This window comes from Cygnus olor, chromosome 11 (genome assembly GCF_009769625.2).
Source record: "Cygnus olor isolate bCygOlo1 chromosome 11, bCygOlo1.pri.v2, whole genome shotgun sequence".
NCBI classification, from domain to species: domain Eukaryota; kingdom Metazoa; phylum Chordata; class Aves; order Anseriformes; family Anatidae; genus Cygnus; species Cygnus olor.
The window spans coordinates 16,017,855-16,045,852 of record NC_049179.1 but is presented as its reverse complement, the minus strand read 5'-3'; the positions used below and the strand labels follow the sequence as shown (position 1 = coordinate 16,045,852).

General features: G+C 42.4%; 1 long non-coding RNA gene across 1 annotated transcript; it reads right to left on the bottom strand.

Annotated features, from left to right (window-relative positions):
* Nucleotides 1–4: 4 nt before the first annotated feature.
* LOC121075983 lies at nt 5–27,998 on the bottom strand. Its single transcript, XR_005823292.1, has 5 exons — nt 27,887–27,998; nt 9,700–9,772; nt 6,266–6,394; nt 3,792–3,900; nt 5–1,147 (listed from the first exon to the last, which is right to left on the bottom strand). It is a non-coding gene; the product is annotated as an uncharacterized LOC121075983 (long non-coding RNA).

Here is a 27,998-nt window from a genome sequence, read left to right as displayed (position 1 = left end):
GTCATTTTCCTGACAGATCATTAGGCAGCAATACAGAGGACTTTCTTGTGCAAACAAAGAACTCCAAGAACATTTGAAAATTCATCTTTAGATTCATCTCAAAAGTAGCGCAGAGCTGTGCAGTGAATCCATGTGCTCCTGAGAGCAGCTGACTATTGCTAGAAAACATGCTCAGGGACAGAATAAGGAATTGCATCCACAAATCTCCAAGCAATTTAACGTCAGTTCATCCTCATACATCTTGGAAGTAGTCATAAGCATGACTAACAAGCTAAGTTTTTTGTTCTGTGGTTGGCTTAAGGTTATATAAGAATATATATATACACACACAGGAAATCAGTGACCATCAGGAATAGAATATAGCATCTTAATTCTTCCAGTAACACCAAAACATTTGGGAGGAAATGAAAAGTTAAGTAATTTATTTTGGTTTGGCTATTCTGATGGTACTTCTTGAACTAGGAAAATTGGGTTCCTGAAGTTTCCAACTTCCAGTTCTGTGCTCTTACTGGAGTTGCAGTGAGTCATTTGAAATCAGTGAGATTGGTGACCTCACTGCTTCCCTGCCCTTTTTTGTTATTCAGTAGGTGCTTCAGACAGTGAGATCTTGCCATGGTAAGATGAAGGTAAGATGAAGGACATCCCAGCTCTTGCTGAGCTCTGACTGAAACAGGAGTCCCCAAACAAAAGTATGAATCTCCCACATTCAACCAGCTTTTTCTTTGACCCTTACTAAGCAAGCTAAGTTGATCATATTTTCTTGTTCCTTTGGTCAGCTTCAAACGCTAAAACAAAAGGTAACTGCAGTTTAAATCTTACTACTGACACACCACAAATTGTACTGTGACAGCTAGAGAACACCAAGGGCTCTGGTCAGTGACGTATTGAGGTTGTTTTACCTCACAGCAATCTCTTGCCTAAATAAACTCTAAATTACCAAATTGACTTCTGCTATAACCTTTGGCACTGAGAAACATCACCAGCACAGTGGTTTGAACACATCTACAGAAGCCAGTCAATCTTTGCTCTTTGTAACCGTGCTTTTCTTCATATTTGTCCCTTTGGTCTTCATCTTCACACACAAAAAGAACACAATCACAAAAGGCACAGGTAGGAGACTTGAACAATGTAAATAAGTTAAAGAGGGCTGGAAAAAATGAAGAACAACCATTCAATATTTTGTAATATTTCTCCTGAAGAGCCTCTCCCCCTCCCTTCATCTGCAGAGTTTTATAAATCAGTATTAAAAGCAGATTATTGGTGTACACAATCCCTCCATTTCAACTGATCCTCATGGGAAGAGCATGCAAACAAACTAGAAGAGTAATAGTTTGTTATAGACAAGTCCTGGATCTAGAGAACAGGGAAATGAATTTAAATCTGTATTCTATTGCAAACTACCAAGTGAAGTATTTTTCCTTTAGGCCTACTTTCAGAGAAGTGCTTATTCAGTACAGGATTCTCCTACCTTGCACTGCCTCTGTGGGAACAGACGTGCTCAGAAGTTGAGTTGGGATAGCTGAAACAGGAAAGTTACACATAGTAAAAGTTTTAACATGTGAGTCTTCAATTGTGTTTAATGTTTTAGAGCTAGGAAGCAAGATCTTCATTCCTCAAAACTGACTTGGATATCTCCTATTACAGCATTTATCACTGTTTCATTACAGTACCACAAAATCTCGTTAAGCTTAAATCCCAAATCTAAGACTAAAAGCACAATATATTCCATCCCTGTTAATTAAACAATCTTCTGGATATGTCTTATCAGACTCACTAGAACTGTTGACTGAGGGATATTAGTCTCGTATATGTTTCTAGATGTTGAGTGAGCTACACAGTATTAATGGTCCTGGATGAGAACAAGCGTTTCCATGTAGACATAGCCACAAGACTAAGAGTACTACTGAGTGAGGCTGTCCAGTGTTTTCACATGAGCATACACAAAAGTTTACTTTTGAAAGGATCAGACTATAGACTCCTCAGTCTTTTCAATTTTTTTTTTTTTAATATCTAAAAATACAGAAATTACTAAAGGTGAGCTGAGCACTGCTATAGCTAAGCTTTACAAGGTTTAATGATGACAAGCTAAAGGTGACCAGTTTGCAAAGCCTGCAACTGTCATATTAACCTTTAGAGCTATTAATACATAGATCCTTAAAGGTCTTTATGGTAGTATTAAAGGTTATCATGCTTTCTACACCAAGGACAGCTGTACTTTCCAAAGAGAAAGCCAGATTCATCTGCTCACCACCAGCCCATGCCAAACATTACCACTCTCAGAGATGGAGAGCAAGAGATCACTAAAAGAGGTACAAAAAAACTCATCAAGCAAAGAACATTTTCCATCATTTACTACAATAGGATCAGAAATGTTAAAAAAAAACAAGCAATGCCCACCCCCAGGAATTAGTTAGATACATGTCAAATGTGATCAAAGGTTGTTAACATCAGCTCAGCTTCTTGCCCTGCTCCCAGTCATTGTTCTTCAACACAGTCATGATAAATTGTTATTCAACACATACTTTACTTTGCAGAGGGGTATAACCATCTTCAAAGCAGATCTGTCATCCAAGCAATCTTCAGAACAGTGTAGCAGGAGGGCAGGAAATTGAGTCAGAATGAAAAAATAAGAATAACTTGCTATTTTTGCAACTATGGATTTGTTGGTATTGGATCATTCCACTGATCCACCAATTTCCCTTCCCTGCCTCCGTCAGAGACCAGTATTTGCCTAAGCCGAGGAAAGTGAAACCCCAGAGAAAGCATATGGTCAATTGCACAATACTGGAAGTTCAGGGAAACCATCCTCAGCAGCTTCAGGAATGGTTAAGTTTGCATCTACCAGCACAATACCCAGGAGCAATTATTCTAGCCGTGTTTTTCCTACTTCGTCATTCTACGCACTTCAGAATATAAACAGTAATGCTGAATTACTGTAACCAGTGAATGAATGCCTGTTTCCAGCAAACCTAGTGGGCTCTCATTCTCTTTGAGTATTGTAAAGCATATTTGACTATTTCACAACCTAGGAAAACCTGCCAGTGATGCAGAGCAGGGAGTTTTCTCTGGAAAGATGAAGATCTGAGCTTATGGCAGAGAGTGTTGGTAGAAGAGGCACAGGGTGGAGCATGAAGTGCTAGGGTAAGGCCTCAGCTGCTATGATTTAAAACAGCCCCTGAGGCTTCTCTAATTTACTTTGGAGCCTTTCCTAGAACAAGGTTGAACATTTTGCAGACAGGACATGCAACAAAAGCCTCTTGCACAGGCAAAAGTAAATGAAACAATCCCTGAACACAAGATGCTAATCCCACCCCTAGAAAAGCCCAGGTGTTTTGAGAGTTTAAACCCTCATGTAAGCAAAGCCAGGTGAGAACCCCACCTCTGTGGACACAGCTATGGTCCCCTTCCTCCAGGTTTGAGGGAATCCAACTTAAGTGCAGATAATAAGAAAAAATACAGATCAGCCTCTAATATAACAAAATAAAACAGTGAATTTGAGGTGTAGAAGTGAGAGGTAGCACTTAGTTTTGAGAACACCCATTAAAATTCATCTTCCAGATGTCTGGATTGTTTATGGAGGATCACCACAGCCACTCGGCCCTTATAAACCACAAGTGCCAGACTAAAGATTTATGGTACTGCAGCCTTAAAAAAAATGTCTAATCCTTGTGTCAACATTTTGAGGCTGACAATAAAATAAGCCTACATTAAAGTATTTCATGCTAACTCCCCCACACACCCCCAATAAACACAGCAGGTTACTCTTAAGACCTTTAATGTAAACAATTTACCTAAGGACTAGGTGGGTAAGAGGGGAGAAAGCACTAAAAGTTGAGCAATGTTTCCAGGTAACAGCCTGAGATGACAGCCAGGTGCTTTATACATCCTGCTTCAGCACTTCTGATAAGAGATACACAAGCATCAGTTAAGCTCACAATGAAATGCTACTCTCCTTCACATAGGAATACAAGTCAAATGTTATAGTACAAAAATCACCAAAGGAGATTATGTCTGTTAATTTACCATCCTGGATGTCTCGAGCATGGAAAAATACAGCAAAAGAAAACAAAAAGGGAAACAGCCTGTTGAGTGTGGGTGTTTTAAAGGGCTTTCTAATGCTTAGCACAATACATACATTTTTATGGCATTTCTGTAAATCACATGACAAGATGTTCCAAGGTTATGTATCATTTAAGCATTTGGTTCACTTTCTTTATGAATCTTAAGTTGATGGAAATGATTTAGTATCCAAGAATGAATAGACAGCCAAATCTGAAGGAGATTTGGTTCTTCAAAAACAAGATTTTTCTGACTGTAGAAAAACACTTAACTCCTCTGAACATTTGTAGGTACCTAAGCATTTTCCAATTTTGATAAGAGAAATTTTTTAGTCATGCCTTCACAAAAGCTGTGCTGCTGGTTCAGCAAGTGTAAGCTCTCAACCCACTCTACAACCATAACAGAGGTCAAACTACATAAGTTTCACTACAGTACTACAAGTGTACAGCAGTACCGTTTGCTTTACCAAGTGAATTAACTCTGCAATACAGACCATCATACTGCAAACTGAGTAAAAATAACACCCTTAGAGGCTAAATCCTGGAGACAGCTGAAGGTGATTCCTTTGTCTGTCCTATTCAGTGGAAACTAGGTCTCCAGTTCTCCCACAGTTCTGGGGAAAAAAGTGTTCACCCGTGTTAACTATTAAAATTTTTCCAGCGCAGCCAGCATTTTCATGTTGCAAACTGATCTAGTGGCTTGTGAAGGAAGTTGTGACATGACCCCTCTTACAACAGGAGGATGAGACCAAAGCTTACTGTTAACCCCCAGCGTACAATTTTTAAGCTGTTTGTTAGGTGATGGGGGGAGGACAGAGGAGATAAATAGAAGGGCAAATTGTCCAGTAGTAGTAAGATGTTAGGTGTTGACAACACGTAGGCAAATCATGCCCCATGTCCTTGCTAGGATCACACTACTGTCAAAGAATTTCTGGGAGCCAGCTGCTGTCATATCTCCATTTGTGCTTTGCAAGAACAGGACAATTCTGTGGGATCCAGAAAGGGAGAAACTAACCCAGACCATTTGCTGGTATAAGAAATTAAGTATCTAGAGAAAACAAAAAGGTTCATTACAGCTTACACTTTTTCATCAAGAGAGAAGCTACATTCTAGAACATATATTCATATATGCACTAAAGGGTCAAACAGTGCCAGTCAAACACATGAATACCAATCAAGTACTGTTCTCAATATCCTTGAACTTCAAACAGAGTAATTCATCAGGCACCAGCTGGTAAGTGCTTTTATTTGTTTTCCTATGCATATCCCTTTCCAAGAGATGATACACCCCATTCTGCTGAAGGCCAAGTGTGAAATTATAATTACAATAGTATCTAAATGAAGCAAACTGGGAATCCTTCCAGAGTCATCCTGAAAACACGCGAGTAACCTGGAAAGTTAGGTAGGAACCTGTGGGGAAAATGTGTCTATGTAACAGGAGACAGTTTCCTGAATAAGTTGTTCTCTCCCTGCACAAATTAAAATTTAAATTAAGTTTTGGGAAGTAGGTAGAGCATCATGTCCTATCCTTGCTGTTACAGGCAACCATACCACAACTGATGAGTCCAAAGATGTCTACAACTTGTACTATTCCAGAAGCCACAAAGTATTTTTCTACTACTTCAGGACCAATCCAGATCTATTTCATAAGAGACCACAAGCTACAGAATATTGTGTCTCAGAAAAATAGCAGATGAGAGTATAAATATTCTCTCCTCTTCTAGATCCCTCTAATAAGGAGGTATTGGCTTTGTGGAAAAGAAATATTCCCTAGAAGCAGACCTGTGCACCACACAAGAATAAAGAAAAGACTATATATTCTTTCCAATATTAGCACCAGATTTTATAATCCCCCAAAGCGAGCAATATTCTCCCTTTAGTACTGGCACAGTTTTCTATGCCTTGCCTGGCTCACTCCATGCCATTTCTCTGCATTCACTAACTATATGGAGAAGAAAATCCAAGACAAATATATTGAGAGGAAACACACAACTATAAACCTCCAGCAAAAACCTCTGCATATTCCCATCTCCCCCTTCCTAACTATTGAACTGCTAAGTAAATTAATAGCAGATAAATCACCTCTTAGAACAACCCTATAGTGGTTTTTTTTTTTCCTTTCTTCCAATCAGGGTGATATCCGAGGAAAGAGACACTCCAAACAGCAGAGCCAACATCAGCAGGGGATTCAACATCTCAACACTTACCTGCTCCACCCGGAACAGGGGAGAGGACAGCTCCTACCATCCAACACCCTGGTCCAGAGCCATGGTCACAGGGACACAGGAACAGACAACTCTGCTGCTCACTGGCTTGGGATAACACAAGGTGAGTTTCTGCAATACATAGCGGTTCCTTCTCATGTTAATGCAGCTCAATTTAGTTAATTTAAAAAGATGTGTTATTTTAAAAAGATGCCTTCAGGTTACCCTCCCACCCCCTCTAATCCTGCGCTGAAGCAGTCCATGTGCATCTCACACCACCACTGCACACACCCTGTCTTTAGCAGTAACGTTGTTAAACAATTGCTTTCTAGGGAAGAGAAAATTTCCAGAGAATTTGCTTCTCTCAGCATTCATACAAAACAGTCTGCTCTGTATTCAGGTGTGACAACCCTGCCAGTGAGGCTGTCCTGCTTTGCCTGGTTTTGCATCACTTGGGAAAACCTGAACTGGCTGCATAAATTTGAGTAGCTATTTTGACTGATGTAAGCCGAGAATCAGATTTGTCTGAACCCAGCTCATCTGTAACTATGAAACAGAAACTAAGGTTTGACAACCTTTTAAACACTGGTACCAGCAGAAGGTGACTTTGCCTCCTCCCTCACCCCTTCAGCTGTCCCCTGCCTCTCCCCATGCTCACCCAGCTCAGCCCACCTGGGGATCACCCTGCCAGGACCTCCAAAGAGATGACCACTTCCAGCAGTGAGATGTGACAGATAATCTGGGGAGCAGCAACATTTTCCAGCAGCTTAGCTACATGCAGAGGACCCCACTGATTATACCTTAAGTCCCACAGGGTCATTATAGTCTCTCTGAATCACACCTCCTCACTGCAATTATTGGTCTCATCCCAGCTCCTAAAGACAAGGTAGCAGCATCTAGGTCAGTTGGGGAATCTTACAGAGCAAGTTGCTTCCCACCTAAAATGAGTCTCCTTTCTGAAGATTATACATTAATACTTTTTTTTTATTTCTCTGAATAAAAGGTACAAGTATAAAATATTTCACCACTTTGGTTCATAGAGCATGGGAAAAAAGAACACAAGTGTGGACCACTACTTCATTTGCCTTTTCGAATATTTCACACAGCTCTATTTTACATAGATTTCTTTTAAGTCTTAGTGTGAAGGAGTGGGAATGCTGAGAAAGTCTGATACAGCTTAAGTATTCCTAATGCTTTCAAACTAACGTGTGGCCTATCCAAATAGTAACTTTTTCCTCTTCCCCTCAACACCCTCCCCACCTTGCTTTGTACTTTTCTAAAGTACAAATTTGGGTGGATGTCAAATTTAGTACTACTTTTTTTTTTTTAAAAAAGAAGTGAAGTCTAGAACTACATTTACTTTAATTAGGAAAAAACAATCAAAATGTTAAATTTCCTGAAGGAAACACTCATTCCTTTTGAAGTCTGGAACACCACCAAATAGGAAAAACCACAAACAAGCAATGAAGTCTAATCTCAAAGTGAAGCTGATCACATTGATTTTTCACAAACATTGAGAAGGAATATGCTGTTTCTTATTCAAGTCTATCACTTCTAACAGCTGATGTAGTAAACAAGATTCTCCATGTATGTTACAGCACAGGTAGTTAAGTAGATAGTATCTTCAGGAATCTGCCAAATTTCATTACACAAATCCAAAATTATCTTTAAGACAACTAATTGAAACTGGGAAAGTTATTTTTATACCACCAGAAACATTACAAACATCCTGTTCAGACTACAATATTTATTTCCTCTGATAGCTCTAAGTGAGTCAGGGACTTCAAGGATAAACCTTAAAAGCTGGGAAAACAGTTTCAGAAATAGTATGTGCACACAGTTTTACCATGCTTTCAGTAAGACAGATCACCCTTTGAGTCATCCTTTTCCTCCATATTATTCTTTATTCAGTCTGATGCTCCCATATGATTTAGTAAAGTCATAAAAATCATGAAGTATTTCTTCTCAATGTTAGCAATATAAGACAGACTTAATGGCAGTGTCTCCTCCTCCTCCTGAAATGAGGATTTTCCCCTCTTCCCTTCCTTCTCACTGACAGGAAAACACCACATCATCATCTTATTACAGCATATTAATTTTTTCTGGTTGTAGGAGACCATGGATTATTTTGTATGTATGAGTGACAGGTGACATCTCAAATATTTCCACTATTAATTGGTTTGCCATTTTAGTGATCGCAGCATCTGAACTCTGCAGAAAGGCTGCTGCTGTAATTGAAGGGAAAGCTCAGATTCTTCTCTTGCCTCAAACAGGAATTGCTTTATACCTAATTAAGATCAGAAAAGTTCATTAGTCTATGCTAATTAATGCTACCTAGTTGCTTTCGCTGTCTTTACCACTAACCTTCATGCCCATGGTACTCAGAAAAACAGCACCACTCTTACACAATGAAGCTGAACAGAAACAGATCTGGAGCATCACCTGGCACGAGGGCCTAAAACCACTGGCACAGGCTGTTTTCCAGGTGCCTCTGCACTTTTGGCAGGTGTGTGGTTTGCCATTCAAGCTGAAACAGTCATTTCTGTGGGAACTGTATATTTGCATAAGTTCCAAGTGCAGCAGTATTTGGGATGGGGAACAGGAAGAAAAGCCTAAATCAAGTCACAAGCAGTTTAAGTGGGACTAGTGGCTAAACCCATGGGAGGCTCTGCAAAGCACGTGAAGCACAAGTCTACAGCTCTGAGTACCAGCTCACCCCCATCCAAGACTACAGCTAACAAACAAATCCCAGGGCTGCATGCCAGCCAGGAAATATGCTTCTGGTTATGCAAACAGCCAAAGGTTCAGAGAACATGTGCAAGCAGGAATGAGACCTAACAACAGGATCTGGGCACATTCAGGGAAAAAGCCATACAGAGCAGACTGAACAGGACCCCAGGAAAGGGAGGTGCATTGCCAGTTCACCTGAACCACTGATACTGCAAACCTGCCTTTGTGCTGAGCAGGGGGCTGGGAGTATGGCCTCCTAAGGGAGGAGGGAAATAGGAGGTATAATGGAAGTTAGAAGTACACATAAGGTGAAGAAAATCATTGAGACTCATGAGAATGTTTTAGATAAGATCCAGAGTATTCGCACCATCCACTGTACACGTTTGTACAAGAACAGCAAGAGGCTGTCAGAGCATTCATCAGGTTTGCTTAGAAATAGGATTGTAAGGTTTCTCTTTCTCCAGAGGCACAGCAAAATGAGCAAGCAGGTGGATAAAAGTGCAAAGAAAGATGTCTGAAAATGCAAATTGAATGAAGAGAAAGGTGCCATCACCTCTGCTGCAGCAAGAGTTGTTAAAGCTCAGGTCACCTGTCTGATGTCTAAAAAATGAGCAAGTGCTGGATGGGGAGGGAAGGGTGAGCATGGGGAACCTGCCACTGCTCATTATCCTGAAAGGAAAATAACATCACCAGAAAGTCTGACTTACCTTCAGCATACAAGTTCAGTGTCCCCTGATGGCCAGCTTGCCCATTTCCTCCTGCCAGCTGTCTCTGGGGAATCTTGGGATCAACAGACAAGCATGCACATGAGCCAGGTGAGTACATCTGCACCCAGCAGCCTGAAAATGAATTAAAACCTTGTGTAATATTCATTAAAACACCTAAGGCTACAGGATCACCTTCAGAGTCAGTCTAACCTTCCAAGAGCTACCTGCAGTGAAATAACAAATTTCATGCTGGAACATGTCATTTGTAAGTTATATTGGAAATTCAGAAGGACTAAGCCAAGCCTTTGCCAATGTTCAGGTGTTGTTCAGCATAGGACACAAGCATTAATCTTGATTTCCATACCACCTTGCAAAGAAATCCCTGTCCTTCTAGACTAGGAGAAGAGTGAAGATTTATGGATCAGGAGGTAAAAAATTTGGGGTTGTGCTAATTTTCTTTTATTATAAATGATTAGTGAGAAATAGAGAAGTTTTAAACTGGCAACAAGCTCTATATTCTATCTAACTGCTATCTCCAAGATAAATACATCTCAGCTGTAATACATAATTTCTGATGAACTTGGAAAGACAAGAGAACAAAAGAACTAAATGGGCCTGTGATGATATTCAAGAGGCACAACCAGAAGACGCAGTCTGTACTACAGGGTTACAGCACAGCTGTATGACTATAGCTCCAGATACCCTTTCTTACAGGACAGGCAAAACAGTGGGTTTGAATCTGTCTTGCTCCACATGAGTTGTTAAAATAATTTTTACTAGACTATTTCCTATTTAAACTAGTGCATTACTCCATCTATGGGTAATGGTGATAATTAAGGAAGATATTCAGATTCTATCTGCTTTAATCTACTTACAAGGAAGGCAAAAGAAGTTGCTTCAGAGTTCACACACCCCAGGATGCTTTGCCCTGCTTTCCTGTATGACCACATTCCTTCATGCAAACGCTCTGTACATGCTGCTCCTCTCTGCTCCCAGAGCCTCTTGTCTCACTTGACTACTGCTTTGTGAACAGCTCCTCCTGTAACTACTATGCCCTAAACAATGGCTGCATGTAACACAGACCTGCTGAGCTGGACCCACTTAACCAATTTTTATTATTTTTGGTTGCCTTTCAGCCTTGTTTTCATTTACTTTTTATGGCTCAGGCCACAAGGTACCAAACAGGTCTTGGCACCGGGGATGACATGGTGCCAGAGGGCTGAGATTATTCTCCGCTCCACACCTGGGGTATTTCCCGTGCAGTTTTAGGGAAGAAGCACTCAAGTGCTTGAAAACATCAAGTGATTTAGTAATGTAAAGCTCTTTAAAAAAAAGTAAGCTCCTTGCTTGTCTCCTGATAAATCTTTCTCCATGAAAAGGAAGCCCTCACCTCCATGCTTTGGTTCCTCATCTATGTTGAAGATATCCTCTTTTTGTTTAGGCTTCGACAGCTAGTTACAGGATGGCTTCCTTCTTGTAAAGTACACAGACAGACAGAACCTTGAAGCCTTAAGTGATAAAATGACCGACTAGATTATAGGAAAGTCTATATGCTCAAACCAGAGGAGCACTCATCCCCATAGAGATGCTAAATTCATGCATAATCAGCTCCTTGAAAGCCTAATACAACTCCACCAAAACTTATTAAAAATACCTAGGAATGGTTTGTAAATGCCTTATTCAAGAGCAGCCCAGCTGCTCTGATTCTGCCAGGAACCGGGTACAAGAAGATAAACCCATCAGGCTTTTCCTGCAGAAGATTCATCTAGGTCAAGAATCAAACTTGAGCAGTGTGGGCTCAAGTTCTCCCCTCATGTCCTGTGCTCCTGTGGACTTTTTTTTTTTGCTTTTAAACTTCAGTGCATCTTTCCTTACCCTATCAGCACGAACTTAATCCTCCTCCAAGCCCAAGTACTAAGGATGGGGTAACCTATTTGGGATTTGCTGCCACCGTGTGGCCGTTGAGAGCAAAGAGATTCAACTAAAATGCCATAATCCGTTAAAGCTCTGCAACTATGATCACAGCCAGCCTCTGGCCCTGAATTTTCCTGTAAAAAAAAAAAAAAATGATTTATGTAGCTCATTCACAGGCTGAATGAGAAAATACCCAAAAAAAGTTTTCTTAGATGAGAAATGAGTGCCTGAGCATGAGTTTCCTGGTGAGAATAAAGCAAAGTGACATTCAGGGAAGCTCTCAGCACCCCCAAGGAGCATCATCTCCTGCAGCTCTCACTTCAACAGGTGGAATTGGTGTTTGAGGGACTTGAAATAAGCATACCAAGAAAATCAGGTCTGCCCACTGCAGGATAGTTGGTAAATAAGGGTTCTCACAATCTTCTTGTAAAACTTCCTATTATGTAGCCATGTGTACAGGATTTTTGCAGATGAAAGACAAATAAACTCTCTCCCACCACCAAGTACAGCCAGCCCTTGGGTAAACCACATGAAAATTCTGAACCCCCAAACCAAATTAGCTGGCTGCAAAGCAATACAGGAACATGAAGTGAAACTGTCATATCTATTTCCAATGAATATTAGCATCAATGCATGGAAGCATAAAAACTTCCAGATGTGTCTTTGGTGTTGAGGCTTGTTCCATGGGAACTTGAAGACTCGGTGTAACCAAACCTCCATGAAGCATTCGAAGAGCACTCACCAGTTCAGGGTAACTTACTACAATCAGCCCAAAGCACCTCAAAGCCATCCACTTCCCAGTACTGTCATTTTCCCTTACAGGTAAATCTTGCCATTACAATCAGGCTGTTCCAGATAAACTTTGTTTTGCCTGAAACCCAGCAGCGAGTTTTAGAAAGAAAGAAGAATGAAAAGCTTGATCTGCAGAGACCGCCTAAGTGTTAAAGCAGCAACACTGTGCACAATCTTCCACCCAGCCACAACATTAAACCTTCAGAACTACTGTTCCCGGAATATTACAGAAACCAAAATGCTTCATTATTATTTTCAGGGTCAAATACTGGCTCAAATTCAAAACGCAAGCAGTATGTCAATTATTGCTGTGTTTTTACACTGTATAATTGGAAAAAAATATTTTAGGTTACTTTCTATAAAGTAAACACCTGCAGTTCTGCTATGAACTTGCTCACATCCTTTCACCCTACAGGATGGCAGAATACCTCTGATTCCTGTTTCCAATAAAAGCATTCATACTACTTTAAACAAGGAGACATCCCCCTTGAATAATGGGGTAGCAATATTTTGTGTACAGACATCTGTTTCATGTCAGTAAAGTATACATCCTGGTCTATGGTCTATGATCATTACTCTTTGCTGATAAACATTCTATATTCATGTTTATTAAAGGGGGTGCAATTGAAAACAAGCACAATTACCTATTTCCTCTATCACAAATCAAACATTAGAATTCAGAAAAGCTAGTTTATGTATGCACAAGATAGAAAATGCCTCTCAGATTCAGATTATAGGCTAATGAGGGAAAAAAATGTGGTGTCCCCTCACACAGAGGCTTCTAGCGGTATGCTTCTGCTTTGGAATTACCTGCACCAGTGGTCTGAAGATAGAGTATTTCTTTACAATATTGCCCCCGGTTATGAGCAGGAAGCCTCAGGATGATCCATCCAGCAGGATTACTACACTCGTTTGTTAAGATTAAATGACCTCATGGATCCACACAGACATCCTCTTTCCCTTTCAAGTCCATGTGAAGAGGGAGGCATAAGAACTGAAACATTAAGCCTGAATGTAGCTGGAAAACAGACTAGGAGGCTTGATTACATTTCCCATCAAGTTACCCTGTTTTATTGCATTGCAGTCCTTGAAAATTTGATTAGCGATTTCTCCTCTTCATTCATCCTCCTGACATCTGGATTTCAAACCTCTGATCCATATCTGCAAATATGCTAATACAAATTCCAGCTAGGTCTTGCCACTACCCACTCCTGACCTACAAAAATTTAAGTATCAAACTCTAAACTTTATTTGTACTTTACTATTGCAAACTCCCTGAAGGCAGCACTAAAGGAAAGCCTGGGCAAACCTAGATTCAGGTCAAAGTGAGGTGCATGAATTGCAAGAAGCATTGTCACAGCAGAGTCTGAAGTCTTTATGCGGTGTTTTTTTTCCAAAGTGAAAGAAAACCTCTTGAAAATGGAAGATTTAAAAAATGAATTTCATTACTTTTTCTACTCAGCTTTTTCTTTGACAGAGGTCCTGCCCACTAAACTCATGCAGTGCACATGAGCACAGCCAGGTCTTCAGCACATGTCAAGTAGAGCTTACAAGCAGCTGAACTTTGCCTGCTTGGACTCACAGGAAGCTCCAGAGATCAGCTCTCCTGCAGTACCCATCATCCCAGAACAAAAATATTGTGCTGTGTAGGCTCTACCTGCATATCAAGTGTAATAATACCTGTAAAAGTCAAGGATTGCAATCAACTGATGGTGCTATTATAATCAGCTTTACTTAACATGAGGCACTTCTGCAGGACTACAAGACAATAATGGGACAAGTTTCTTCACGTCCTCTACCCTCCAAACACTGATTTTTTTCAGCTCATTTCAGGGATTTATACAAAAACTTTCATTGCTCCCAAAGCTTTCCAGCAGTATCATTACAAATTTGTCCTCGTGCAGCATTACTGGTAGCACTATTGCACCAGAGAAACCCACTCCCTCAAAATCAGATGGATTTGGGGTTTTAGCCTGGTAGGCCACAGAAGAGATCCGGCTGCAGCTCCCCTTGGGTCTGGGTCTGCTCCTATGGAGCATGGAGCATTACAGCATGCAAAGAGGGAGGTGTGGAAAGCCTTCAGGCACCCAGCTAAAGACCAGCCCCAGCAGGGATCACAACCGGAGTGGTTTTACAGGTGCTTGGCTGCAGGGAACATTTGATTTGCAAAGCTCAAAAAGCAGCAAGAGGCGATGGTTTGGGGTTATACCACCTGCAAAGACGTGGGGAGCTGCAGTGTCTGCTTATGAGAGAGGGAAGCTGAAGGGCTCTGCGGCTCAGTGCACAAGTAAGGTGCATGCCAGCAGATGGCATCGGAAAACCATAAATCCATCGGTCCTGCTGCCTCCAGCTCTGCAGCAATCCTTCACTCCTCACTCACATTAGATGCAATACACCAGTAAGCGCAATCATTGTGTTAGCTTGTGCAGTTTTCTGCTGCAGCATGAAAACACTTCAGCTCCATTTATTTACATTCTACTTCCCTGCTGTGGGAAGGATGCTAATAGCTACTTATAGAAAGGAAAAATAATGAAGTGAGGATTTGATGGGCTGCCTGTTGATACATAGAAAAAGTGTTATGGCAAGAGCAAATACAATTCTCCTCAGCCAGCTCAGCACTCTGATCCCTCTCTCAGCTGCACGACACTCGTGTGAATTTTGGCCTCCACATACCTGCATATATGTGAGAAGGTGGAGAGGCTTGTAAATATTGTGGTTGAATTTTAATCCCTCTTTTTTTGCACTGTATTTATGCAGTCCCTTGTGAAATTCCTGTATGATAAACTGGAGAGAACACCTGAATTTCAGCTCACATTTCCACAACCTTTTCAGAAAAACAACACCAGTTACTGACAGAAGATTGGAGGGAATCAGTTTGCTAACTACAAGGAGTATTTTGTTTCTAGCTGTTGTCCCACAGCAAAAGGCCAGCATAGTCTGGCCAGCAACGTCCCTATAAAAACTGTTCCCAGGAACTGCTTACAAGGCTAAGGTATTGGAAAATGCTGCCTTGGTGATGGCAAAGGGCAACACTGGTGAACAAAGCAGAGCACTTGCAACTGCAGGGCCAAACCTTAGCCAAGTCATATTTTAAATATCGCTAAATTTCTCAGAATTTTACTCATTCCAGGTACTGTTCTGCATTCTTCACCTCCAAATCTAATAAAGTCTTTTCTTTACATTACTACTCCCTTCTATAGATTAATAAGAGAGCTTCCAGTTTTTAAGGACAGCAATATTTACATTTGCTGCTGCATATCTCCTTCCAGAGCCATGTCTTGGGGCTTTTAGGAGTATGCCTGAGCAAACATGACTCTTTATATAGACTCCAAGCAGAGGTAACTCGAGTAAACACTGACTTAAAACCTTGAAAGCTAATATTTAGCAAGCTCTTGTGTTCACAACTTTGGAAAGGTTTGCCTCTGGAAATAAAGCAAGAATATCTTCCCCTCAAAAAAAAAAGCCAGTGGCAAATCCACACCCAGTGCTAACACTGGAATTCCTGACTTTGTATGTTATCCTATGCTGGAAACAGGCATACCCAAATGCTGGTTTTATAGAGCCAGGTTTTACAGATGCAGACCCCCAGGACAAGACTTTCAAGGGTAGTCTTTGTACCTGCCTGAGTTGTATGGGCAAGTTGCCCCATGGCTTGTAAAAAAGCTGAGTCTCAGCACAGCAAATACAAGAGGGCTAGAGGCAGCCAGGGACTGATGGAAGGAAACTGAGCACTAGAAGTGGCAGAGTAGCTGTAAATGTATTGTGGGCCATATAGGATGCTCCAGTCCTAACACCCTTTTTTCTCCAGTGTCAGCACAGGTCCCCCACAGCTTTAGCAGATGCTCTGTGAAAGGCTGCATTTGTACAAGTAACTCCGAGCTTTTTGCAGACAAAATCCTATGGATTTCATCTCTTCATAGGATAGCCCAAATACCACAGCAAATCTTTCAATTCTGTACAGGAGTGATAAGGAGGCGGAAATAACAGAGAATAGGTCCCATCACCTAAGCAATTCCTAAACAGTATCTTCCTTTTCCAGCCACCTACTTATCAGTAGCTCAAAGTAATTCAAGGAGCAGTAGCATCATCCCACTTCTCAAACATGAAAGCTAAGGCACAGGGAAAGGGCTGGGCTGTGCCCAGCAGGCTGGCTGACCGCCTGGACTAAAGCTGATCTTGCCAGATTATGGTAAGGGTTCATTTGCTCAGCCCTAATTTGTCTTTCAGAAGGAGCAGAGCCCAGTTATCTCTTCTGCTTCTGCTCCCAAACTCCTCCACAGACCAGAAGTGGAACAGAAAGACTGTTTTCCCAGAAGGATACTGGAAAGAACACAGTAAACTCTCCTGAGGCATCTGGCTCAATGTACAAACCTAAGGGGTCATATTTTGCAGAGCAGCTGCACTCAGCTCTGTTGACGTCTCAGGAATTAATTTCTCACATGCTGGAGTGCACATTCATCTGAATTTCCTCTGAACTTCAGGGGACTTTGGATTCAGCTCCAGATTTCCCAGTGTCCATTTAGGAACTGCTTTCAGATTGCAGGTGGTCTTGATCCACAGCGAATGTCATCCCCACAGGGACACCGGCTGTGGGCTGCCATAGCCAAGAGCACGGAGCACACTCTTGAGGTCTGTACTGGGGCAACAAACTATTGCAATGTCACATTCCCAGCAGGCTCTCCAGGGAACTTCGCAGATGTTTTAGAAACTATTTTGCAGAAATAGCTTCATTAGGAGAACTCAGCGGGAATTCGGTGCTCTCATCTCCTCACAAACTCTTCCTGCCACTTTATAGCAGCAATAATTATTAATTTCATTCATTGATTGCATGACAGGAAGAGATGAAGAGCTGATCATATCGAGGCATTGCTGAAAAGCTTATGTAGATAACTTTACATAGCACTCCCTTCCATTTTCATATGCTAGTAGGTCTGGGGAATGAGAAGCGCTCTCCGACATTATAAGCAGACCCACACCATTTCCATTCAGCCATTGGAGACAGTGGTAGCCAAATCTTGCTCTCGACCAAAGCTTTTAATCTTTCTGACACGCAACAAGGGAGCTCCAGCAGCAATGAGAAAAATCTCCATGCATGCAGGTATTTGGATAAGCACAAAAGGCTCCTGGCACCTCTCCAACCCAAATTGCTCCCCTTTGATGTTGGATTCCATCTACCTTTTGTAACAGCCCACTGGTTTGGTTGTCAGCAGGAACTGGACCTGAGGCACATACCTGTGGAGGTAGATGACTAATCCAATTAAGTGGAAGCAACCGAAAGTTGAGATGCTTCTTGTGTTCTGGACTTGAGGAAAAAAGTCACGAACTAAGGGAATTCTACTTACTGAAAAAAAAGTTATTTTGAGATCCTAGCTTGGGAAACTTGCCACAGATGATCACGGAAGTGATTTTACTAGTGTAATTAATTTTGCATCAGCTTATCTCCACGTGCTTTCTTGGTAGCTGGTATTAATGCTTTCATTTTACAGAAAAAAATCAAAGACAGATGGAATATCTTCTCCAAATATCTCCTTTTCTCCAGGCCAGTAGCAGAGTCTGGAGCAAAACATGGCTCTAGTAATATCTGTGTGTTTAGATCATATGAGGTCCAACCTTCTGATCCACTTTGAAGCTTGTGTTCAGACAAGCTCTTCAGAAGCTGCTAAATAAACCCAAAAGAGTTTCTGGATTACTTCACTTACCCACACCTGTTTTGGCAATTGCTTTTTGCAATTGGTATCCCTTTTTCCCCAGCTCCTTTTCTATAAGTATTGCAAACCCACCCAACACCATGCCTGTTTCAGGGTGAACTTGATTTTTTTTTAGGTGGCCCCAATGCTTCGCTAAGAGAAAGCAGCCTAGCTGCTATATATAAACCTGAGCTCTGACAAAAATCCTCGGAAACTCGTTTGCTCTTTACCCTCCTTGAAGGACTGGTGTTCAGAGCATCACAAACCTCTTTGGATGCCCTTCTCAAAAGGCAAGACACTTTGCCAGTGATCACCAGAGCTGGACAGACTGACAAGAGCAGAGACCTTGGCATAGCTATGAGGTTCCCTTCATGAACACAGGACATGAACAGCAAAGAAAACTGCACTGTGCAGATATCATGGTACCAAGGGACAGGCAACAGCCCATGCACTTGCTGCATGAGTTCAACAGCTGTTCAGAGCAATGGTTGTTCAGCTTTTAAGAAACAATACTGAAATGAACTTTATCATATATATTTTCATATTTGAACGTAGGATTTTATTGATATGTTTTCATTTTTGTCTGCCCAGCCCCTCTGGCAATTCTAGATCTGATCTCCCTCCTGGCACCGTGAAGGATTAGAAACTCTTTGAACACCAGAGCAAGATGCATTTCCTAGGAGTCTAGACCAAGTCCTGTTGCAAATTGCAGTGATGTTTGCCCTCAGCTTCACATGCTAATGCAAAATGCTAGTAGCACCAGGAAACAAACATCTTTTAATTGCCACATCCTGAAGACTTTATAGGCCCACAGGAAGTCAATGTCCTAATACACCATACAGCCTTCTTGTCCCCTTGGAGGCAATACAATTTCTATAAGCAGTTGTTTCACCTCAAATGCCACCACTCACCTCAGCTACCTCCCTGTCACAGCCTTCCTCAAATACTCCCATATCAGCTTTCACTGTCATCGCTGCTCAACAAGGGGAATTTTTACCTGTCAAGGAGGACACCCCTACCTCTTTAGGACCTGACAGTGCCCACACTCAAAAGGACAGCTAGCACAGCTACTGTGTATTTGCAGGCTTGGGCAGAAGACCTATCAAGCTTCAAGTGGAACATTATCAGAGAAAAAACTTTGTAGCAACTTCATATCAGATAAAGGAACGGCAATGTGTAGCCTGCACAGGAAGCTGCTTTCAATAGACTTTTAATAAGTAACCCAGGTTCTCATGAATCACTCTGCATTTTTATGCCCACACACTCCTGACTCTGCCAGTGGAATCCATAGCCATCACTGTAAATATTAACCTTTACCAATCAGCTCCAATGGATGTGAAGATAAACAGCAACCACAACCATCTGCTAACAAATATAGGTAAACCGAGAGCTAAGCTGCCAGCTGCACCTGCAAATCAAGCTTTTACTTTTCCCCCCATGGCCTACATTTTGAGATACCTCCCAGAAACTTTGGGAGGATTCTGTCAGAATGTTTCTGCCAAAAAAAATTAAACTGATTAATCAATCAGCCCTGGCCATAATCCTGCTATTTCTGTTCAGAGCTCATGCACATGTAAAATGTGCCTTGGAGACAGCTCTTCTAAGCTCACACTTTAGACCCTGGGACAAAATATTTCCAGGAGCTGCACCAAGATTTTCACACCACCAACCTTTCTCTCAATACCCATAACAGCAAAAAAGATGGGCAAAGGGACAAGAATAGGAAATGATTCCTGTGACCTTGTCCTGTACTTGCACTTCCAAGTAAAGCCACACAACATCTCAGAGCAGTTACAAATATAAACCTCAGCTTGAGATTTTCTATACTTTTGTCTTGCTTTGATTTGGATAGAGTTTCTGGTGTCCAAAATCATCCCCCAAGTGAAGGGTACATAGGGTATTCATCACATTTCTGCATGAGTGTTCAGGTGCAGCCTCATACTGCAGTCACCCTTTCACAGAGCACTAGGCATCTTGGGCACCTCACTGACTTTTCAGAATACGCTCAAAATTCACTAAAAATTATATCAGATAAACCCAAACCAAAAGCCAGTCATTCTCAGGGAGCTGGGGTTGCTGGAGAACACAGTTTTCAAAGTGTGAAAAGTGAGGTGGGAGGTATGGTTACGAGGTTATCTGCTCAACCAAAAACTATTTTGTGCAATTTATTTTGGAGATATGCCCATTGAGGAATTTGTTTAAAAAGACAAGGAATAATCTCTCTCTCCTTTGTTTTTAAATGGATCAAATGCACGGTAACCCCAAGCTCTTTCTGTGGCTAAAACCAGTAAGCACAGGTAGCCAAGGTGTGCTGGCAGGCAGGTCACACATTGCTCACTTCATGGCAAACAAGCAACCCAACTCTTCAGCTTTCAAAGTGTAAGTAATGACAACCTGAAAAAAATCTAATAATCTTTCCATAAATTGTCATATATTTATAGGCAGAGAAACAAGGAAAGTTTGTATAGAGCCAGGCAAATGCAGTTCCCACTCCACACCCAGATTTCTGCTTTGACTCCCACCAATCTGCTTTTATTTCACTTTTATCATCACCACGTGTTTATACCAGAAATGGTCAGGTGGGAAGCAAAGGTCAAAGACAGTAATAAATATTAACAATAGGAACAGACCACAAAACTATCAGAACTGGATCAGTCTCCAGTCTCTAGCTACCCTTTGATACTTTACCACGATGTACTGCATTCAGATTCAGAAATGTACTCATTCACTGCTGCGTTCATAAAACCTATACCTGGGCCTGAACACCGATTTTTCTACAAGTTGGCCAACATCAGAAACTCACCAAAGCCTACCTGAAAATAGCTGGTCCTTTGTGGGTATTCATTTTCAGGATCCCATGTTTGGGCTCAGGTTCCACATTTCAGAGTTGCAATCATAGTTCCTTCCTTTGCCAAAGTTAAAATACCCTCTAATCACCTTCCTTTTTTTTGATAGTAAATGTCCATATGTGACAAAGTTAGCAGCAGAGGAGCCAAAAGTTTCACAACCAAGAGAACTGCAATCATTAGATTCAGGACACGGGAAACAACTTCAGAAAATACCTACTGCTTTTATCTTCTTATTAACATCCCTGTTGGGAATGCTGTACAAAACTTACCAAAGGACAAAGAGGAACACCAAATGGAAAGACATTTCAGCAAATGGAGAGATTAAATCAGTATGAGATATTCACACAACAAGGATAAAAATATAATACCCATCTTTCACAATAAATTAATCTTTTACCCAAATTTCATACATAGAAACTGGTCTGAATACAGCCTGATCATTTTTTATTTTTTTTTTGCTGGTACACATTTGTAGATTCTTGCCTCAAATATTGGCATGGATGTTGCTAAAGGATGCTCAGTCTCATGCATCGGATGAAGGAGCAGCAGCTGGAAGGGAGTTTCCTGGGACCAGCTAAAAGGCAGCCCTACCACCAGGGTTTATTGCTGAATCCTGGCCAGCATCACCAGCTAATGACAACTGCTAGTCTCAGGACTTAAGAGCCAAACCATGAACCAAGAAATGTGATACAAACAGGAAAAGCCAGACCAGAGATCCCCTCTTTGGGGGGAGCCAATATGGTGCCTTTGTTTGTTCCCCCTACACAGCCTGAAGAGGGAAAGCCATCACAAATCCAAGTGGTAAGAAAAATCAGCTCTGGCTTTGCCTTTCCCACAAACAGCTCTGCCAATGGACCAGAGCCTGGCCCTGTTCTCAGCAGCCAGGAGTCTGCAGCCAACAAATCCCCTCCACACTGGCACTTCAGCAGCCCCACCAGGACCAGCCTGAAGGCTGCAACAAGCTGTCCTGATTAAACTGCTCCCACCCCTGGAGAGCTCTTTCAGCAGGCAGGGAAACGGGCTCCAACCCCACTGGCAGAAAAGCTGACATCTTTGCCATGAATAAGCAGTTTTTTTTTTTTTTTTTTTTAAATCAGCAGGTGCCAGCCTTGCCCCCACATCGACAAAATTCAGCTTTTTGCTCTTATTTTGTCAGCACAACTCACTGCCAGTAGCACTTTTTCATCCCATTTTATGGCTCACATGTGCAGCATTGTCTTGTTCAAATTATGAAAGCATAAATACCACCTGCCACTGGTTTGTGGCTTTTTAATCTGCCTTCTGTGTGTTCAGGTAATTTATGCTGCTGTTTTTCAGGCATCAATTCTGCAATTCCTGCCTGTTTCACCCAAAGCTTCGGCTCTTGAAGTCTTGTGGCTAGAAGAAACTTGATTTAAAAGAAGAGTAGCATAAGTGACCCTGTGCCAAAACCAAGAATAATTGGAGAGAAGTAAAAGGCAAAAGGAGGAGACAGGGAGAACAAACAGTGTCACTAGGATATATATAACGCAGTCAAGACAAAAGCAGAAGTAAAAATCCCAGAGACAAGACTTTAACATAAGTTTCAATCCCTAGAAGTTTTCAAACACAAAAGTGTGCATATGCCTCTTAAGTACATAGGACTCAGCAATGCCACTCATACCAGCACAAATCATATACTAAGGTTGGAATAACATCACATTAGTAGAGGCCATAAAATCAAGCCCTACTGAAAAATAGCATTTAATTAGTTACTACTCCACTTTCTCCTCTGCCTGGGTCTCCTATGGCATTTATCTGGGATCAGGGATACGTTCTGATCTCCAGAAGTGCTTATTGGATGTGGTGTAGCACCAATAAGCGCATTTTCTTCAAGCACACATTAATAGTGGCAGCCTTGCCAGAAGTGCAGTCAGCTAGAAAGATTTGGGCCCAAACCTTCACCTTCAGAAGCATCCCCACCCATGCTGTTCTCCCACCCCCTGCATGCACTCCACTAAGCATGCCTGCAGGATATTCAGATAACTTTACAGGACCCCATCCTACAGCTGAACTCATTCCCAAAAAGGAACAAAGACACATTTACCCAAGCCAAAGAAATATTTGAAAATTCAGATGATTAAATGCAGCCTGCTGTTCGTTTTTACCTCTGTGGTCTCCAGTAAGTACCATAAATCCTGGTTTCACTCCGAGACAAATTGTCACATTATAGCCCTGCTATACAGGCATACACACATTCCTTGCTATAAAGAGAAGGCGAGAAATCCATGCCAGATTAGGACATATGGAATCTCTGTTTATGGATAAATCATTTTTAAAACCTCTCTCTCTCCATGAGTCATATGTGAATCACTGAAAGTGTCCTGTCAACAATAGTTTATTTACATACAGAACTAATTAGCATTATGATGGCAGACTGTAGAAGCAGGATTATAGCTAGTAGACATCATAAAACCAGCGATGCCATTTTAGGAAGGTTGGGGAGCAGAGGTTTGCAGATCTCCAGCCCAGAAGTATATAAATTGGCCACTCCCTGAGGGTGTCAGGCTTAAACTCATTTTTTAATGTGTCTTCCATTACCAATAAGATTACTTCAAAATTAAAATCCAGAATCCTAATTTGTGTTAGTTTGATGTTTGTTTGCAATATACATTTCTGAGTAGAGCCTGGTCAGCTTTTTGCTTACAGTCCACTTTTTCGGTTTTATATGTCAGTGCTGTGATGCTACCTTTAGCTTTGCAGTACTACACATCTATCTCTGATTTTGAAAAGTTTTAAATGTCCCAAAACATTTACGTTCCTTGTTTGAAGATTATTTTAAGTCAGCAACCAAATTTAAGACTAAATTAAATTTACACAGACTCTTTAAATTACTCAGCCTAGTACACACAACTGCTCTGGGACTTGCATAGACCTTTCATCATTAATAAGCGGAACAAGATAATTACATGCTCCAGTAGCTCATAGGGGTCTAGAAGTTATCACCACATAACCTGCTTTATAATGGAAGAAGAAATCATCTCTGCTAGAGCTGGGAGTATAACCCAAAGACATTTCCATAAATATATAAACACTGTGAAATGAATTTATGTGATGTGAAGGCATTTCATTTCAGAGCTGCTAATGTGTTTGCTCATTAATTTGTCAGGAATGTTCACTTTGATTTGCTCCATTTACCTTAGGAGGGTGCTCAACAGCAAAACAGTCAAAACTGCAAAAATCAGACCTCATAAATTAAGGGTGTCTTAGATAAGCATTGCTAACATAGCTCTAAATGGTCCTTGCACGGATGTCTTCCCATCCAGAATAGCTAAATGGAGAAAGACCAAGGACCAGAAATGATTTAAATGCTGTAGGGGATCCCCACACAAACACTTGACCGATGGACATGCCGCCGCCTCCTCCTTTGCAGCACAGCCTTTGCTGCACAGAGGGAAGATCCTGCTCTTGCATGCTTTATTTTTGGGGCAGAATCACTCCCCAGGCAGACACCCTGCTCCTGCCCACCCCGCTTACTGCCCATCTCCCGGGACTGAGCCTCTTCAAAACGTCTCAGTCTTTGCAATTTTACTTTATGAATGCTTTCGGGCAGCAGAGAATAATTTCTCCTTGAAATTATTTCCAACGATTTCAGACGGTAACGGGGAAGTTTTCCTAGCAGAGCTTCCCAAACCTCCCGTTTCCCTCCGAGGTCCCCCTTTAGAGGGCACTGTGCCCCCAGCATCGCCGCCCGCGCCGTGCCCCCTGGGGCAGGAGAGAGCCTTTTGCCGGGAAGGGGAAAGGCACCTTGTGCTCCGTGCTCTGCTCGGCAGCCCTGCAAGGGATAAAAGGCTGATGTCTCAAGCTTCCCACACCCTTTGAGAAGGACGGAGCCGGTCACAAGACATCTTCCACCTCCACAGATGTAAGGCAGTGACAGTCCCAACACAAGGCTTTGCTTTCTGCAACCCTATAGCCACCTGCTGCAAGTGAAAGCTTGCGCGGCCTCGGGTGTCTAGAAATGGTCAGAAGGGGTTTTAGATAAGCACAGAGCTTGCTGTATATGGTTTGGGTTATGGTGTTTTGTTGTTTGCTTTTTCTTTGTAAGGCTTTTGGTCCCATTCCCTCCCCACCACATTCTCATTCAAAAGCAAATCTGAACATTTACCAGAAAATAGGTGCACCCTTTCCTTACCCCCCATGTCAAATGGCAGTACAGGCTGAAGGAAGAGACTGAAGGATTTCACACTGCCCTGGCTCATTACAGACCACTTTTACATTAACAACAGATAACTATGGGATAGGAAAGCCTCTTTCCTCCACCTCTGCCACAGCATCCTCCATTTACATTGATGAGCAGGGCTACAAGAGGTCTCAGGGTGGCTGGCTACTAGCAGCATGCCTTGCACTTGGTAACAGGCAGGATTTACTTCTCTCAATCAAACCCAAGTGTCCTTAAAATTTAGCATGTTCCTAATATTTCCCCTTGTCTAGAGTTTTCCAGCTTCTGACCAGTTTTAACAGTCAACAGCAGCTGAGCAATAAAAGGATTTGGAGCTGGAGAGGTTACATTGCTCAGAAGCCAAAGACTGCAGGTTTACCCTTGCTAAGAACTGAATTTGACAGAAGTGAGGGGGCAGAGCCAGCACCAGGAGCCTTTCCATGGGCATTACAAGAACACATTGCTTTTCTTCCCCCTCCGTGAAAGGGGATCAACATGCAAATCCCACATGTCCTGGGCTGCAGGCAAGAGGAACGGATGCTGGCAGAAGCAAACACTGGCACCCCTTGCTCACCAGCTCTGAGATCTAGAGAGCGATCCTGCCACTGGGGACAGGTGGGAGGAGAACAGAAACAAACACCAGGAACCTCAAGAAAGTGTTTGTATTTCCTACATGAAGCTTGGCAGAGTCTGCCAGGTCAGATAAGCAATTCCACACGAGCAGTCAGATGATGCTGAGGTCCTCCCCTGCCAGCTTTGCAGACCCGTGTAGGATGGCAGCTCCCCCAAATACCCGTGCCAAGAGGAGGTGCCAGCAGCCCCGCAGCACTGCCCCAGACCCAGAGCTGTCCCACAGGTACATGGCATGGGCACCGGGCTTCCAGCAAGCACCAACACTGCTTGCCTCTCACCCCTCCCTAAAGGGATATTTGAAACTCCATCTTCCACTTATTCACATCCTTAGAGATTTTTGCTCCTTTCCTCTTGGCATTTTGATCTCTAAACACTTGAATAAGTAGCGTTTTGATTTTGTTATGATGGGGGGAGCAGGGATATTCTTCTGTCACTACAACACATACACTTAATACACAAGAGGCTCTCAGTGAGTCAGGTTTCACTGCCAACACTGGGTTTTCTGTGTGAACCATTCATTTTGCTGAGTTGGCATTTGTACGTTCCCCCTCCCCCTTTCACCATTTGAAACCTGAGGCAAATATAAGCTTGAAGTCATAACTCCCCCCCCCCTTTTTTTTTTTTTGCCCAGAAGGCTAAGCTCGCTGGTGTTTACATGTGGCCACCCAAATTCCAGACCAAGCTGCTGAAACCTTGTTTTGCCGTTCACAAAGCATGTAAGGCCTGCCTGGTGCTGGTTCCCACATTCCTGATCTGGGCAAGCCAGATTGCAGCTCCTCACTCCCAGCCCACTGCTCTCCCCCATGCATCTAACCTTACAGGGATGAAGCAACACAAAGGAAAGCCCAAACAAGTGCAAACTAATTTTTCCACAAATTTAAGCGCAGTATAGCCTCCCCTTCCTGCCTTCTCTCACCATCGTCCAGCTGTGCCCATAAACCAGAGCCTGACAAACCAATGCGGGAGTGGAAAGCAGCTATTAAATCCACTCCCTGGAGCTTTAACACTTGCAGCAATTTGTAGTGGAATTATTCTCCCTGCTTGCTCTGCAGCCTACCTCCAGCACTCTGTGCAGGGTACAGGGCTGGGGCCAAACAGCTTCATGTCTGCAAATATCCCCACTGCAACTGGGGCCAGGGAGAGGAACCATGCATGGCTCAGATGGGCACAGGTCCCTGTGCTGGCATCCCAGCTGGGGAGCAGAGGCCAAGCTCAGCCTCTTCTTCTTGAAGCATATTGTTGTTAGTGTTAGCTAATCTGCAAGATATGCCAACTGTCTGGCAAGCGATTCCAGGCAGCACTGTTTATTTAGGATAGGACTGGGCTGCACAAGTTCAAATTAGACTTTTTTTTTTTTATATCTACCTCAGCCAGGAATGTTTGAAGGTGTGTTGGGCTTTCAGAGGCAGAGAAACAGCAAGATGTGCCACAATCCTCGAGCTTTATAAGGGTTTGGGTTGCTTTGTTTTTAATTATTTCCTTGCCTTTTCTTTAGGCTCCTTGGGAAGCCAGAAACCAACATGTATTTATGTACTGAATTCTCTTTATCTCCACAGAACAGATGCACTGATTTGTTTTTCAGTAGAATACTGTAGAAACCATTTTGCATCTTTCTCCTGGAGGTGCCCTCAAACACTTTGCTGGTAAGCACTGGAAAAGTAAGATGAGGACCTTTGTGTACTACCCCAGCCCTCCTTCACTGCCACCACTACTCCAGTGGAAAAGCAGACCATGATGTCTTAGTGCTGATCACAAGATGAACTAACTGGTTCCTCATCAGAGCATCAAGATCTTCTAGAGCCCTGGACCCCTCAAAACCACTGCCCCCACAACTTTCAAAACTTCACATGCAGATGCTTACACCAAGCATCCCAACAGCATATGGAAGTTCACAAAAAGCCCAGCTAAAGAGCTAGCTGATGCTATTTCTTCCCTGTCCTGGTATTGCCAATGAAGGGGAATAAGATAGGAGCACCTGGAGCATCTGTTGCCCCCCAGCCATGCAAAGAATCCAGCCAAGGAATTCCCAAACATGCAACTAAACACAGACCAGGTCTCAACTCAAGGACAACAAAGCAGCTCCATCACAGCTACAGAGACAAATATGGAGCTTAATCCCCCAAACTACTCACTTTTAGAAGAGCAGCTGCCCTCAGGACTGAGCAGGACAACTGGTGGTGGTAGTCCCAGCCCAGAAGCCCTTCAAGCCTCCCTCAGGGGACTCAACCTCCAAGCAAACCTAAG